We start from the raw sequence: 16,092 nt of genomic DNA on the forward strand, positions 1-16,092 counted from the left end.
TTTCCTTCAAGGCTCAGGGGTCCAAGATTATCTTCTGTGTCTGTATTTATTGGTTTCCCTTTTCTTTGTTGAAGAGGGTCTGTGCAATCCTTCTGCCTAGTCCGCCATCTTGCCCCGCCTCTGCCAGAGGCCAGCTTTATTAATACAAAAGTTAACTCACATATGAAATTACTTGTTCCTTAATAATCTACATAAATGAAGTGTAATAAACCCTATGATAATACAAATTCTAATATAATTTCTTTGGGGTGATTGTTTTCCATCCTTTGCATCCATAAGCTCCTATATGAAAAGTAGGCAAGGGTTAGTTTTTATCATTGGGGGAGTGTTAGGTGGAAAGAAAGGGTAAGACCAAGGATAAAATAGAAAGCAATCCTACTGTCATTAAGTGGGGAAGTAGAGGAAGGTGGATCTTCACATCCCTTGTGTCCTCCTAACAATACATCCTGTATCTTTGGAAAACCAGGCACCATCAAACATGGAGATTCCTGATTTTCTGCTGCTGTCTAGAGCCCCAGCCAGTGAGCCTGATGGAATGGAGAAATATCATGGTGGCCAATGTGACTGGGGGAATGGAGGAGAAGAAGGGAGGGCAAGAAGATAGAGGTGGAGGCAGGAAAAACACTTTTGAGTATCTTGGAGACTTCATTGAAGGTAGAAGGCAACTCACTGTCTTCCCTTGAGTTTGATTGTAAAGGGACCAGTCCTGCTGCTGTGCTGAGAAAAGATGTAGGTAGCAGGCAGTTGGAGATGAAACCATGGTTCCAATAGCTCACAGCGGTTCTTTTTACCCATCCTTAGAATTGTAGAAGATCCAAATCTTTGGGATTACTAATACATTGTTATTATTATATATATATATATATATATATATTTTTTTTTAATCAGGACACAGGACTGCAAATAGATCAAAGAGCAGAATAGTGCTAGCAGGTGGTGCCAAGATACAGCCAGGATGGGATGGATTTGTCGCTTATCCCCTGATCCTTATCCTCCCACTGGATCCCTGGTACCTTGTCTTGGTCATTTCCTTGACCTCACAACATGACACCATATTTTAAATAATTAAAATTTCTGGACACATAGTATGGCAAGTTTTTACTGTATTAATTTATTGTTTTAACATTGATTTTTTTAAAAAATTCAATTTTCTTAACTGAAGCAAACTCATCTAAACTCTTATTCTTCTATAGAAACAATTAATTTTATAAATAAAAGGTATGTTCATATAAGCTTCAAGAAATGGCTGTTGTTAAGGTGTGATCAAGCTGGAAATCAGAATGATTCATTTTCAAAAGATCATACATACAATTCTTAAACCTTGATGTTCATAGTCATATCCCCACCAAAGTGGGGAGTGGGGGGAGTGATGATCTGTTTTTCTCACAGACAAATGGGAGACTCATATATTATTATATACTAATATTAATGTAAAAACAATGGGAGGATATGTGTATAAATGACAACTTCTTATTCTCAGGTCCCAAATCTTTCTAAAGAAGCCCTGGTGGTAGTGGTTAAGTGCTCAACTGCTAACTGAAAGTTTGCTGGTTTGAATCCACCAGCTGCTCTGCAGCAGAAAGAGGTAGTAGCACTCTGCTTCTAAATCTTCTAATCTTTCTAAATACAAACCTGAAAAAGTAAATGTGGAATGAGAAGCCAATTTCTTTTAAAAAAATAAGCACATTCTATTGGCTCATCTCACACCCCTTCCTGCATCCTCCCTTCCTACTCCACTACTGTAAGTATTTTAATTGTGTAACAAATCTTTTCAAAGACATAGACAAACCATGCCAATATTCTTTCTATCATCACAGACATTCTTCCTTTTTTTTTTTTTGTATTCAGATTACTTGAGGTAACTAAGGGTGTGCAGGGGCATAGGCGTTCAGGTGCTTACCATTCAAACCCACTAGCCACCCCACAGGAGAATGATTAAGCAATCTGATTCTGTAAAGATTTACAGCCTTGGCAAAGCTATTGGGCAGTTCTAATATGTCCTTTAGGGTCACTATGAGTCAGAATCAAGTCAATGGCAGTGGGTTTAGGTTTGAGGTAACTGGCACCATTTTTGACTTTTTGTTAAGCTATCATAAAATAATAATAATAAATAAAGGCTTCAACACTTTGATATTGAATATTCTAATATCCTGTGAGTCAGCTTTGAATGCCTGCTTCCTAACACGACAGGGAAAAAATGCACCATAATCCTTTACTGCCATGTTGCTGGTAGAGGAAAAGAAACTTTAGTAATAAGTAGCTCATGTCCCCAGGTGTTATGATTCCTAAACTATACATAATTTAAACTGAAATCTGCTTGGACATGGTTTCTTAAGGCAATAAATCAATCAACAATCATCATTTATAATTTGATTTAAGAGAACACAGTAAAATCTTATGAGTTAATTACATAAAATTGAGCACAATTGATTGCAGCGTGACTATTATACAGAAAGACATTACATGTGATTAACTGTATTTAGGATACACCATAGGTTCTTGTGCCTAAAACCCTGAGAGGAAAACCTTATAGGGTTTACTTATAAGTTTGGAGCTGAACTGAATTGTAAAATTTAAAACCTTATAAGACAACTTCTAGCTTGCTAAAAAGAAACTATTGACTATTAAATATCAAATTAATCCCTAAATGAAGCCCTTCGTATTTTGCCAACCAGTTTCTCAGTCCAAAACCCTACTCAAGAGTCATCTAGTTGGAAAACAGAAAAAGAAAGTCATAGGAACTACAGTCCTTTCTCAAATACAAACTATAATCAGTGACCGTAAGGGAAATGATGAGATCTAGGACCATGAAATAATAAGTCCAAAACAGACAAAGATAAAACATGCCCCTAAAAAACATATATTTGGAGATCTACTTCTGATGTGACAGTGTGAGGAGATCTGTGGATTTGCTCTCTAGTGAAGTTAATGAAAATTATAAAAAGTAACAACAAACATATATAATCTCTGCAAATGGTCATTAGGGCATATGGCATATATATATATATATGCTCAAGAAAATATAGTAACATTTGGTAAGAACAGTGAGTGTGGTATTTTAACCAAAAGCAATACCTCCTTCTCCCTCCTAGCTCAGTGAGATGAAGACTCCATTTCAGACTGGTGCAACCAGGATCACAGAGTTCCCTCTCCCCAAAGTTTCCAATTATAATCTTATCTTCTGGGAGGGAAGGAATCAGTAAGTCTCATCTTGCCCCCAGCTACCTGCTATTGAGACTGTTTTGGGTGATTGGCTGAGTTGTAAGCTCCATTCGCCATCTAGCTCCCACTGGTGGGACAGAGGATCTACCTCATGCACAGCACAAGTGAGAACACTAGAATTCAGAGTGCCCTTGCCCTGACTCAGAAGGTGGTGGTTCCACACTAGCAGAGGTAAGCCAAGTGAAATGAGACTACTGCCTCTTCCTACACTTAGCATTCAGCTCTTAAAGTATGTGTGTCACTCAGAATGTAGTAGATCATTTTCTCTAAACCTAGTGTCTTAATTCAGAGATTTAGCTGGGGAAAAACACAGATCATAAAACAAACAGCTCTTTTTATGGATTAAATTGTGCCCCCCCAATATATATATATATATATATATATATATATATATATATATATATATACACACATATACATATACATATACATATATGTGTGTGTGTGTGTGCTTAATCTTGTAGCTGTGGATGTAATCCTACTCAGAATAAGGTCTTCTTTTCAATGTTAATTATATCATTTCCCAATAGAATTTAGTTTCTAAATCTAGTCACTTCTCAGTTATGAAAACAGTAGATTAGACCAGAGCTTCAAACCAGGTCATTCCAGTTTGAGTGCCTTACTAAGAATTTGTATTTCCACTCCCGACATGCTGAATAAGAATCTACACTTTAACACAATCCTCAGATTATTCTTATGTCTACATAATAACTTTTATGTATTTATAAGACTCACCTAAGCATCATGTTAAAATGTAGATTTTGATTCAGTGTATCTTGGGTGGAAATGCAAATTATCAGCAGGGAGTTATACTGGAATGAACCACTTTGAAGCCCTGGATTAGATACGGAGACATGGAGAAGACACAGGTTCTGTGAGTTCTGTCTACAAGACAAAGAATTGAGGAATACCTGAAATTACCTGCAGAGAAGGAATCAATATAGCTTGATTTGAACTTTTAGATTCCAGAACTATTAGAAAAGAAATTTCTATTCTTTAAAGTCACCAATGTGTGATATTTCTGTTACAGCAACACTAGGAAATGAAGACAGATCCTATCTTCCAAAAAGAACTGACTACATTTGCAACTAAACAGAGTTCAAGCCTAACAGTAACACTTTCAAAATAGTTGTTGCTAATGTGCATTTAAGTTGGACCCAACTCATAGTGACACCTCCTTGGGTTTCTAAGGCAATATCACTACTGAAGTAGATTGTTCAAACTTCCTTCTGAGGAGTGGCTGGTGGATTTGAACCGCCAGCCTTCTGGTTAGCAGTCAATTGGCTTAGGCACTATGCTACCAGAGGTTGTGGTAAAAGCATCTGTGAGCTCATTAGTTTGTTAAAGATATCAAGGGAAAAAGACAGCTGGAAGGTGCTCTCTAGGTGTCAAAAGAAATGTGAAATACTGACAGTGGGAACTATCCCTTCAAAGGAGTCTACTCTTTTTTTTTTTTTAATTTTTATCGTGATTTTGGTGAAAGTTTACAAAACAAATTCATTTTCCATACAGCAGTTCATATACACTTTGTTTCATGACATTGACTGCAATTTCCCACACTGCAACAGCTCTATTCCCACTTCTTCCCCATACTTATCTCTTCCATGTATGCTTCCCTCCCATGTACTCCTGCCTCCTGAGATGTCTCCCTGTTCATACACAGCCCTTCTATTCTCCTATAATCTATCGCTCCAAGGAGTGTGTCTACCTAATGTAAATGCTCAGTTCATATGCTTGTTTTTGTTTGGATAGAATCCACAGACGTGGGTTCAATTCAGACCTGAAGGGCAGCTAAGAGCCATAGTCTCACGGGTTTCACCAGGCTTTATCAGACTAGCAAACCTGGTCCTTTTTTTTTTATGATTTTGGGTTTTCTTCCATGTTGTTCACCCACTCTATCTAGGATTTCCCACATAGCCCCCCTCCAAGGGGTTGACAGTGGTAAATGGGCACCATCTATTTCTTCTGGTCTCATAATCACATAGGCTGAGGATCGCATGGTGTACCAGTTCCTTGGTAATTGTTTCCATGTGTCTTTAGTCTTCTTCATTCTTTGTTCTGGATGAGGAGAGACCCATTGTTGCTTCTAGATAGCCTCTTGCAAGCTTTGAAGATCCCAGTTGCTACTCACCAAAGTAGGGTGTGGAACAATGGTTTTGTGTAGTATGTTATGCTAATTGAGCTTGATGTCCCCTGTGACCATGGTCCTGAGGCCATAGGTCCAACTACTTGCCGCTCTTCCACATAGTTGGCTGTGGCCAAGAAGTGACTAGACTACAACCTTGTGCCTTGTCAGGTCTACTATATAGCTGGACATTCTTAAAGAACATACAAATGCACTTGTGGAAACATTGTCTGCCAATCCTATACATGGTCATGGGCACACTGCTCCCTGTCTAGACATACCTGATCATTCAGCCTGTCCACCTACATGTAAATCAATGTTTACCATCACTGACAACCCTGCACTATATGTGCAAAAACGTTGATCTTTGTTGTCTGTACATCCCACGCATCTCTTTATGTCTTCCACTTCCTCAATGACACTGTATTAATCACTTATATTTGGTACATTGCCCTTGCCTTCACCCAGATCAATACTTGTCTCTACCTATCTAGCAGTGCTCTCTCCTCTCCCTTCCTATGCCTGAAAACCAGTAAAGAAAGTTTCCTTCCATACATAAAGCTTTCAGTGACTTTTTTCAATAATGGATTAATACAATATTTGTCCTTCTGTGATCGAGTTGTTTCACTCAGCATAATGTCCTCCAAGTTCATCTACATTATGTGGTGTTTTGCAGATTCTACATTAATTTTTAGGGTTGCATAGCATTCCATTGTGTGTATGTACAATAGTTTGGTTATCCATTCTTCTGTTGATGGGCATGTAGGTTGACTATTTTTTATTTATTTTATTTTATTTTTTTGTTATTGTAAATAGTGCTGCAATAAACATAAGTTCACATATATCTGTTCTTGTCCTGGCTGTCACATCTTTACGATATATATCTAGTAATAGAATTCTGATTCAAATGGTATTCTTAATTCCAACTTTCGAAGGAATCACCATACTGCTTTCCACCATGGTTGTATCATTTGACAGTCCCACCAGTAGTGTATGACAGTCCCATTCTCTGCACATCCTTGCAAGCATTTGTTATTTTCTTTCTTGTTGAACTTTGCTACCAGTCTTGTAGCAAGATGATATCTCATAGTTGTTTTGATTTGCATCTGTCTAAGGGCTAATGATCGTAAACATTTCTTCATGTATTTATTGGCCACCTGAATATCCTCTTTGGTGAAGTGTCTATTCACATCTTCTGCCCATTTTTTCAATCGGATTATTTATGCTTTTGCTGTTGAGGTGTTGGAATTTTCTATAAATTCTAGAGATAAGTCCCTTGTCAGATATGTCATTGCCAAATATTTTTTTTCCCAAACTGTTTTATTCTTTTGGAGAAGACTTAGGAAGCACATAAAAATTAAATTTTTAAATGTCATTGCCAAATATTTTTTCCCAAACTGTTTTATTCTTTTGGAGAAGACTTTGGAAGCACATAAAAATTAAATTTTCAGAAGGTCCCATTCATCTAGTTTATCTTCTGCTGTTTGTGCATTTTGGATTATGCCTGATAGTCTATTCATGCCATATATTAGGGCCCATAAAATTTCCCCTAGTTTTTCCCTGAGGAACTTTATAGTCTTAGGTTTCACATTTAAGTTTCTGGTCCAACTGGAATTAGTTTTTGTGTATGGTGTGAGGTACAGATCTTGGTTCATTTTTCTGCAAATGGATATCCAGTTTTGCCAGCACCATTTGTTAAACAATCTCTTCCCCCATTTAATGGATTTCAGCCCTTTGTCAAATATCAGCTGACCATAGGTCGATAGCTCTATTTCTGGGCTCTCAATTCTATTCCATTTGTCTAAGTTTCTGTAATTGTACCAATACCAGGAAGTTTTGACTATTGTGGCTGTATAGTAGGTTTTGAGATCAGGCAGTGTGAGACCTCCTACTTTGTTCTTCTTCAATAGTGCTTTGCTTATCCAAGGTCTCTTTCCTTTTATTTATAGTTAGTGATTATTTGTTCCATATACTTAAAAAAATGTTGATAGGATCTGGATTGGGATTGCATTTAATGTATAGACTGCTTTGGGTAGAACTGACATTTTCACTATGTTCAATCTTCCTATCCAAGAGCATGGTATGTTCTTCCATTTATGTAGATCTCTTATGGTTTCTTGAAGTAGTCTTTTGTAGTTTTCTTTGTACAGGTCTTTTGTGTCCCTGGTAAGATTTATTCTCAAGTATTTTATTTTATTGGTAGCTATTTTAAGTGGTATTGATTTCTTTATTTCCTTTTCAACAATCTTGCTGCTGTAGAAGAATCCAACTGATTTTTTTATATTGATCTTGTATTCTGCCACTATGCTAAATCTCTCAATTAGTTCCAGTAGTTTATTGTTTGTTTGTTTGTTTGTTTTTTACTGATTCTAGTTGGTTTCCTATGTATTAGATCATATTATCAGAAAATACGGATAGATTGACTTCTTCTTTACCATTCTGGATGCCTTTTACTTCCCTTACTTGCCTTCTTGCCCTGGCTAGGACTTTCAATATAATGTTGAATAGAAGTGGTGATAGAAGTCATCCTTGTCTGGTTCCTGTTCACAAGGGGAATTGTTTCAGTCTCTCTACATTGAGAATAATGTTAGATGTTGGTTTTGCATATATGCCCTTAATTATGTTGATTATTTTGCTGAGAGTTTTGATCAGGAATGGGTGTTGGATTTTATCAAATGTCTTTTCTGCAACGATTGATATGATCATGCAGTTCTTTTCCTTTGTTTTATTCATGTGGTGGATGACATTGATTGTTTTTCTAATGTTGAACCATCTTTGAATATGTGATATGAACCCCACTTGGTCATAATGTGTGAGTATATATATATATATATATATATATATATATATATATAGGAGTCTATTGGCTAGGATTTTGTTGAATATTTTTGAGTCTATATTCATGAAGGATATTGGTCTATAGTTTTCCTTTTGAATGATGTCTTTGCCTGGTTTTGGTATCAAGACCATGCTTGCTTCATAAAATGAATTTGGGAGGATTCCATCTTTTACTATGTTCTGGAACAGTTTTACTAGCATTGGTGCCTGTTTTTCTCTGAATGTTTGGTAGAATTCTCCAGTGAAACTGAGCCAGGACTTTTTTGTTGTTGTTGGTAATTTTTTTGTGACCTGTTCAATCTGTTCTATTCAGTTTTTCCACCTCAGTCTGTGTTAGTTTAGGTAAGTAGTGTGTTTCTAGAAATCTGTCCATTTCTTTTGGATTTTCAATTGTTTGGAGTACAGTTCTTCATAGTATCCTAATATTTTTTTATTTCAGTTTGCTGTGTTGTGATGTTGCCCAATTCATTTCTTATTTATATTATTTGTATTCTCTCCCTCTTTTCCTTTGTTACATTTGCCAGTGGTTTGTCAATTTTATTAAATTTTTGAAAAAACCAACTTCTAATCTTTTTTATTTTTTCTATTGGCTTTCTATCTTCTATTTCATGGATTTCTGCTCAAATCTTTTTAATTTCTTTTCTTCTGGTGACTGTGGGCTTTTCTTGCTGTTCTTTTTCTAACTGTTGGAAATGTCAGTTTAAGGTGTTGATTTTGGCTCTTTCTTCTTTTTTTTGGATGTGTGCATTTTTTTTGCTATAATTTGGCCTCTGATCACTGCTTTTGTGGGTCCCAAAGATTTTGATATGTTGTGTTTTCATTCTCATTTGATTCAAAAATTTTTTTTTTTGTGTGTGTGTGTGTGATTTGGGTGAAAATTGACAGAGCAAATTCACTTTCCATACAGCAACTCACATACACTTTGTCTCATGACATTGATCACAATTCAGAACAATGTAACAGCTCCCCTCCCACTTTCAACCAATAGTGACCTCTTCCCTGTGTCCATCCCTCCATGCACCCCTGTGCCCTGAGCTGTCTCCCTTGTGCATAAACAGCCCTTCTTTCTCCCATGATTGTTCTCTCCAAGGAGTGTATCTACCTCAGGAAAATGTTCAACTCATATGCTGTCTTTTGTTTGGCTGGAAGCCACAGGTGTGGGTTCAATTCCAGACTTGAAGGGTAGCAAGGAGCCATAGTCTCAGTGGTTCCACCACACCCTTATCAGTCTAGCAAATCTTGTCCCCCCCCCTTTTTTTCTAAATGGTTTTGAGTTTTGTTCCACGTTGTTCTCCCTCTCTATCCAGGATCTCCTACATAGATCCCTCTCTGAGTGGTTATCAGTGGTAGCCAGGAACCATCTAGTTCTTCTGGTCTCATAGTCATATACGCTGCAGATTGCATTGTGTCCCACTCATTAGGACTAATTGTTTCCATGAATCTTTTTTTTTCTTTTTTTTTTTTTTTCATTCTTCTTTCCTCTGGATGAGGAGAGACCCATCATTGCATCTAGATGGCTGATTGCATGCTTTTAAGATCCCAGTCCTTACTTGCCAAAGTAGGAGGTGGAACAATATTTTGTTTAGTATGTTATGCCAAATGAGCTTGATGTCCCCTGGGAGAATGGTCCAGAGCCCACAGGTTCAACTACTCCATCCCTCTGCCTGTGACCAAGAAGTGACTACAAGCTTGTCCCTTGATTCAAGGAATGTTTTAATTTCATTTTTTATTTCTTCTATTACCCAGTTGCTCTTAAGGAGACTGTTGTCAGTTTCCATGTTTGCTCTTTCTCCATTGATCTTCTTACTGCTGATTTCTAATTTTATAGCATTGGGATCTGAATAGATGCTTTATAGTTTTTCAAAGTTTTTTAATTTACTAAGGGCTGATTTATGGCCTAACATATCGTCTATTCTGGAGAATATTCCATGTGCACTGAAAAAGAAGATATATTGTGCTGCTGTTGGGTGAAGTGCTCTGTGGATGTCTGTAAGGTCAAGTTGGTGGATTTTATTGTTTAGTTCTTCTGCATCTTTGTTGAGTTTCTTTCCATTTGTTCTATCTTTCATTGAAAGTGGTGTATTAAAGTCTCCTACTATGACTGTGGAGTCACCTATTTGTCTTTTCAATTCTGTTGAAGTCTGATTTATGTATTTTGTGGCTCTTTCCTTGGGTGCACAGATATTTATTATGGTTATATCTTCTTGTTCAATTGATCCTTTAATCATTATATAATGTCCTTCCTTGTCTCATATGATGGTTTTTGTCTTAAAGTCAATTTGATCAGAAATTAATATTGCTTTCCTACTCTTTTTTGGTTGCCATTTCCTTTATATATATATTTTCAATCTTTGATTTTTAGTCTATTTGTGTATTTCTGTGTAGGGTTCCATGGGGTAATGGTTAGCACTATGGACTCTGAATCCAGTGATCTGAGTTCAAATCTCAGTGGAACCTAACATTTGGGAGCTCTGGTGGCATAGTGCCTAAGGCATTTGACTGCAAACCAGAAGGCTGGTGGTTCAAATCCACCAGTCACTCCTCAGAAGGTAGGTTGGGCAATCTGTTCCATAGTGATACCACCTCGGAAACTCAAGGAGGGGTCGCTATGAGTTGAATCAACACAATGGCAGTGAGTTCGGTTTTTCTTGTTTGGTTTTGTGTATTTCTCTCTAAGGTATGTTCCTTGTAGACAGCATAGTGATGGGTTATGTTTTCTTATCCGTCTGCAACTCTCCGTCTCAAGAGTGATGCATTTAATCCATTCACATTCAGTGTAATTATCAACAAGTATGAATTTGTAAATGTCAGCTTCTTTTTTTTTTTTTTTTCCCCATGGTGTTCCTGGTTTCTTTTTTTCCATATAATTTTCTGTGCAGGGATCATTTTGTTTTTGAACCATGTTATCATTTCCTTCATTGCAAAATATTTGTTCTTGTCTTCTTTTTTATTTCTTGTTAAGATTTATCATTTGTCTTTGAAGTTACCTGTAATTTATAATTTCTCCCTAACTCTAGAATAGCCCCATTCTATTTTGCAACTCGATTTTCTCACCACTTAGGTGAGAAAATTTAGAAGTTCTCACCATTTAGAAGTTCTGTAATTAGACTATTTTTTTCCCTCCTTTTATTTTCTAGTTGTCCCCATTTGCCAGTTAATGTCTCTGGTTCCCTCTTTACAATCTTGTAGGTAGCATAGTGCCTAAGGCACTTGACTGCTAACCAGAAGGCTGGCAGTTCAAACCCACCAGCCATTCCTCGGAAGGAAGGTTGGGCATTCCTACTTCCGTAGCGATACTGCCTCAGAAACCAAGGAGGGGTCGCTATGAGTCGGGGCCGACTCGATGGCAAACAACAACAACAAGAAGCTTATTTTACTTTGGATACTTCCATAACTGGGTTGGTTTCTGGGTTATGTTATCTTGTGTGTTAATGGTTGGTTGTTGTCTGCTATCATTGGTTCTCTATTCAAAAGACTCCTTTTAGTATCTTTTGCAAGGTTGGTCTGGTTTTAATAAATTCCCTTAATTTCTGCTTATCTGGAAATCTCCTAATTTCACCATCATATATGAGGGACAATATTTTCTGGGTATATAACTCTTGGTTGGAAATTTTTCTCTTTCAGGGTTTTATATATACCATCTGATTGCCTTCTCATTTGCATGGCTTCTGTTGCGAAATCAAAGCTTAGTCTTATTGGTTGCCCTTTGTAGGTAACTTTTCCTTTTTCCCATGTTACTTTCATAATTCTTTTATTGTCTTTGGTTTTGAGGAGTTTGATGATGATATGTCTTGGTGATATTCTTTTGGGGTCCATCTGTTTGGGGTTCGTTGGACTTCCTGAATGGATATATCCTCATCTTTCATCATATCAGAGAAGTAAGTTTTCTTCCAACAAATCTTGGACAATTTTCTCAGTGGTTTTATTTTTCTCTTCCTGTTCTAGAATTCCAATTATGTGTAGCTTACTTCTGTTGGTGGTATCCCACATGAAACTAGGCTTTCTTCATTTTGTTTTGATCTTTTCTGATTAATCCCTTTCCAAAGAAGTATTCAGGTATTTGTCTTCAATCTCATTAATTATGTCTTCCATTGATTCAATTCTACTCCTTTGCCCTTTCAATGTACTCTCTATTTCTGAAAATTTAGTATTAATCTTCTGAATTTCTTTGTGTAGATTTTGTATCATTTCTAATTTTTCATTTATTTCATCATTTTTTTTCTTGTATTTTCTTCCAAAATTGTTCGAGGTTTTTGTATGTGTCTTCCTTAGTTTTTCAGTGTTTTACTTGAGCTGTCTCCCAATCATTTGAAGATACCTAAGTATAATTCTCTTGAATTTCTTATCAGGGAGTTCCAATGCTGCTTCTTTCTAGGGGATGTGTTCTGGGTGTCTACCCTACTCCTTTGTTTCTCCTGCTTTATCTTGCTTCTTTGTGTGGACTATGATGTTATGTTGTCTCTGAGACACTGTGACTTTGTTGTATTTACATTTAATTGGTGAAAGTATGTTGAACTGATTTGCCCAAGATTTTCTATTTCTCTAGTTTTTTTTTTTTTAATGTATCTGAGTAAGCAAGGTACTCTGCTCCTCTATTTAGTAGTTGGCATCACTTATGCACTCACCACTTGTCTCCTGGTGGGTGTGATGAAGAATGAGAGTGGCTGCACAGATCTCTGTTAACTGTTTATGAAGAACAGTTAAGGGTGAGTCAGGCTCTTATTGGAGTGTGTATGTCTTTGGTCAATTTGTGCAGAAGGAAATTCTGTCCCTCACTCAGTAAGCAGAGCTGCAGGAGGTGTGAGTGTGGTTGGGTCATATGGGTATGATTGATGTCTCCCACTTAGACAAAAATAACAATTGAAAAGCCATCAAAAAAGTAAAAGGAAGAAGTCAAGGACACACCACATAAACATACAGGAACCAAAAAAGAGAAAAAAGACAAAGAAGAAAAGAAGAAAGGCAATAAATGAGAGAAAATATTTAAAGAAATACTTTAAAAAGCCAAGAGAAATATAATAGAAAAAGGAATGGGGAAAAAAAAAACCCTACAATATTTGGGGAAGGAGGAATAAGAGAAAAAAGGTACAGTAGGAGAATAGTGAAGAAAAAATGGGAAAAATGCAAAAAGAAATACAAGGAATGAGGAGGCTCACAAGAAAGAAAATAATGGGAACCAGGAAAAGGGAAGAAAGAAAAAGCTAAAAACTAGAACCTGGGAAGGGAAGAAGAAACTATAATAATAAAAATGATGAGACATGAAAAAAAGAAAAGAATTTTAAAACAAAGAAATTAAAAAAAAAAAAAAAAATTCTGGGTGGGGCTGGGCAGGGCACCCAGTCTCTGCCAGAGTACACAGACTGGGATGGAATTCATCCTGGCCCAGAAGGTGTGTGAGAGTGAGGGATGGCCACAACTCCAATCACCAAGAAGGTGTGGGGTATATGAATAATAAGGTGAATATCACACCTTTCCAGTCTTCAGTGTCCAGTATGTCCTTGCTGTCCCTGGCAAGTGGAGCCTATTCTTAAGTCCCTGGAATCTGAGAGAACATGGTCACTTTAAATATCCAAAATGGTAAAACCACTTGTAAACATTCAAAATGGCTGCACCCTCCAAAAAGGCAAAAATCCATAGCTAAGTTTGTCTCTTTCTTTTCTGTTTCCCTACTTATTTGCCAGCCTCCAGTGCAGTCTTCTGTGCAGCTCCTGGGTAACAGGGCCGATTTTTAGGTTAATTCTTAGGTCCTAACACCACTTGGGAGCTCTGGTGGTATAGTGCCTAATGCATTTGATTGCTAACCAGAAGGCTGGCAGTTCAAACCCACCAGCCACTCCTCAGAAGTAAGGTTGGGCAGTGTACTTCCATAGTGATACTGCCTTGGAAACCAAAGGAGGGGTCACTATGAGTCAGATCCGACTCCATGGCAGTGTGTTGCATTGTTGTTGTTAACATCACTTGGCAATATTCAAGCTGTCCATGCCATCAGGATTGCTGACAGACCACAGCTCTATCTGTCTCCTTTTTCAGTGTTTTCATGTAGGTTCTTCTACTATTTGGAGTTCAGTCCACTTCTGTATCCTTCCTTTCAGAGCTCAGGGCTCCAGGATTATCTTCTGTAGCTGTGTTAATTGGTTCCTCTTTTCTTTGTGGAAGACGGTCTGTGTAGTTTGTCTGCCTATTTTGTCATCTTACCAGAACTAGAACTCTACTTTTTATTGGATTGTTCTGTTGAGCAATTTATACCCCAGGATATTGTTAAAAACCATCACTATCTTCATAGTACAGGAGGTAGACAGAAGTGGGTAAGGAAGGAATATACTTCACTAAAATGACTGGCTACTCAGTACATAAGCAAACAAATAAATAACAAAAATAAGCCCTGGAGGTGAAGGGATGTACAGAATTACTACAAGAGATTATCTAAAAACACCATCCCTCTATTAGTTTGTCATAGTGTGGTAGCTTGCATGTTGCTGTGATGTTGGAAACTATGACATTGGTATTTCAAGCACCAGCAGAGTTATCCATGGTAGACAGGTTTCAGAAAAGCTTCCAGACTAAGACACACTAGAAAGAGAAACATGATGGTCAACTCCTGAAAAAAAAAATGGTCATCAAAATACCTCATGAATAGCAGTGAAACATTGACATAGTGCTGGTAGATAAGTTTGGAAGACACTAAAAATATGGCTGGGGAAGAGCTACCCCCTGAAAGTATAGGTGACTTTAATGAATGTGGATTAAGTAAAATTTTGGGGACTTTCATTTGCTGATGTGGCATGACTCAAAATAAGAAAAAACAGCTGCAAACATCCATTAATATTTAGAACGTAGAATGTACAAAATATGAATGTAGGAAAATTAGAAGTTGTCAAAAATAAAATATAATGCATCAAGATCAATATCCTAGGCATTAGTGAGCTGAAATGGACTACTATTGGACATTATGGATTAGGCAATCCTATGATCTACTATAGGAGATACAGAGTGTGAAGCAAAGGCAGGGATCGAGGTAAGGCCAGAGTCCCAGGTCAGGCCCCTCCCAAGGGGTGGGAAAGCAGAGAAAAAGATGTGGGGGGGGGACCAGGACGGAGTGAGGAAGCAGAGGCAGGGATCAAGATAAGGCTGGGGACCCAGGCCATACTCCTCCTAAGCTACGGAAAAGAGGCAGGAATTTATGTAAGAGGAGGGTGGGGAGGGTGCAGAGGTTTTGAACAGCTAAGGGAGACAAACTTTTCTGTCAGTTTGTCCTGCTGTGGTGGCATATTACTGTGAAGCTTGAGGCTATGCCATCGCTGTCTCAAACCCAACAAGGTTGCACATGGTGCACAGGTTTCAACAGCTACAGACTGAGGCAGACTAGGAAGAAGGAGGAGGCCATCCAATTCTCAAAGAATTGGCCAGGGAAAACTTTTGAATAGCAGAGAAACACTGCGTGATACATTACTATGCAACTTTATGAATAGCCCAGAAACATTGTCTGATATAGTTCAGTAGGATAAACCACTGAGGTCTGAAGGCTCTCAAAATAGGACCAGGAAAGAGCTACATCACCAGAGTAGAATCAGCCTTAATGATAGGGCTAAAATAAAGTTTTTGAGACCTCCATTTGCTGATGCGGCATGACTCAAATGGAGAAACAGCTGCAAATATCCATTAATAATCAGAACATGGAATGCACAAAGAATGAATCTAGGAAAATTGGTAGTTTTCAGAAATGAATGGAATGTATAAAGACAATAGAAAAAATCAACAAGACCAGAAGTTGGTTTTTTGAAAAGATCAATAAAATTGACAAACCACTGGCAAATCTAACAAAGGAAAAGAGGGAGAGAATACAAATAACATGAATAAGAAATGAAATGCATGACATCACAACAGAACCAACTGAAATAAAAAGGATA

General features: G+C 37.4%; 1 protein-coding gene and 1 non-coding gene across 2 annotated transcripts in view; one reads left to right on the forward strand and one right to left on the reverse strand.

Moving 5' to 3' along the window:
• The window catches only part of SLC35F3 (solute carrier family 35 member F3), a 1,079,377-nt gene that overhangs the window by 708,624 nt on the left and 354,661 nt on the right, over window positions 1-16,092 (reverse strand). The window lies entirely within an intron of this gene.
• Window positions 10,571-10,642, forward strand: TRNAQ-CUG. The gene has a single exon. It is a non-coding gene; the product is annotated as a tRNA-Gln (tRNA).

This window comes from Orycteropus afer, unplaced genomic scaffold, assembly GCF_000298275.1.
Source record: "Orycteropus afer afer isolate SDZICR_OR568_19922 unplaced genomic scaffold, OryAfe1.0 scaffold00050, whole genome shotgun sequence".
Classification (NCBI taxonomy): domain Eukaryota; kingdom Metazoa; phylum Chordata; class Mammalia; order Tubulidentata; family Orycteropodidae; genus Orycteropus; species Orycteropus afer.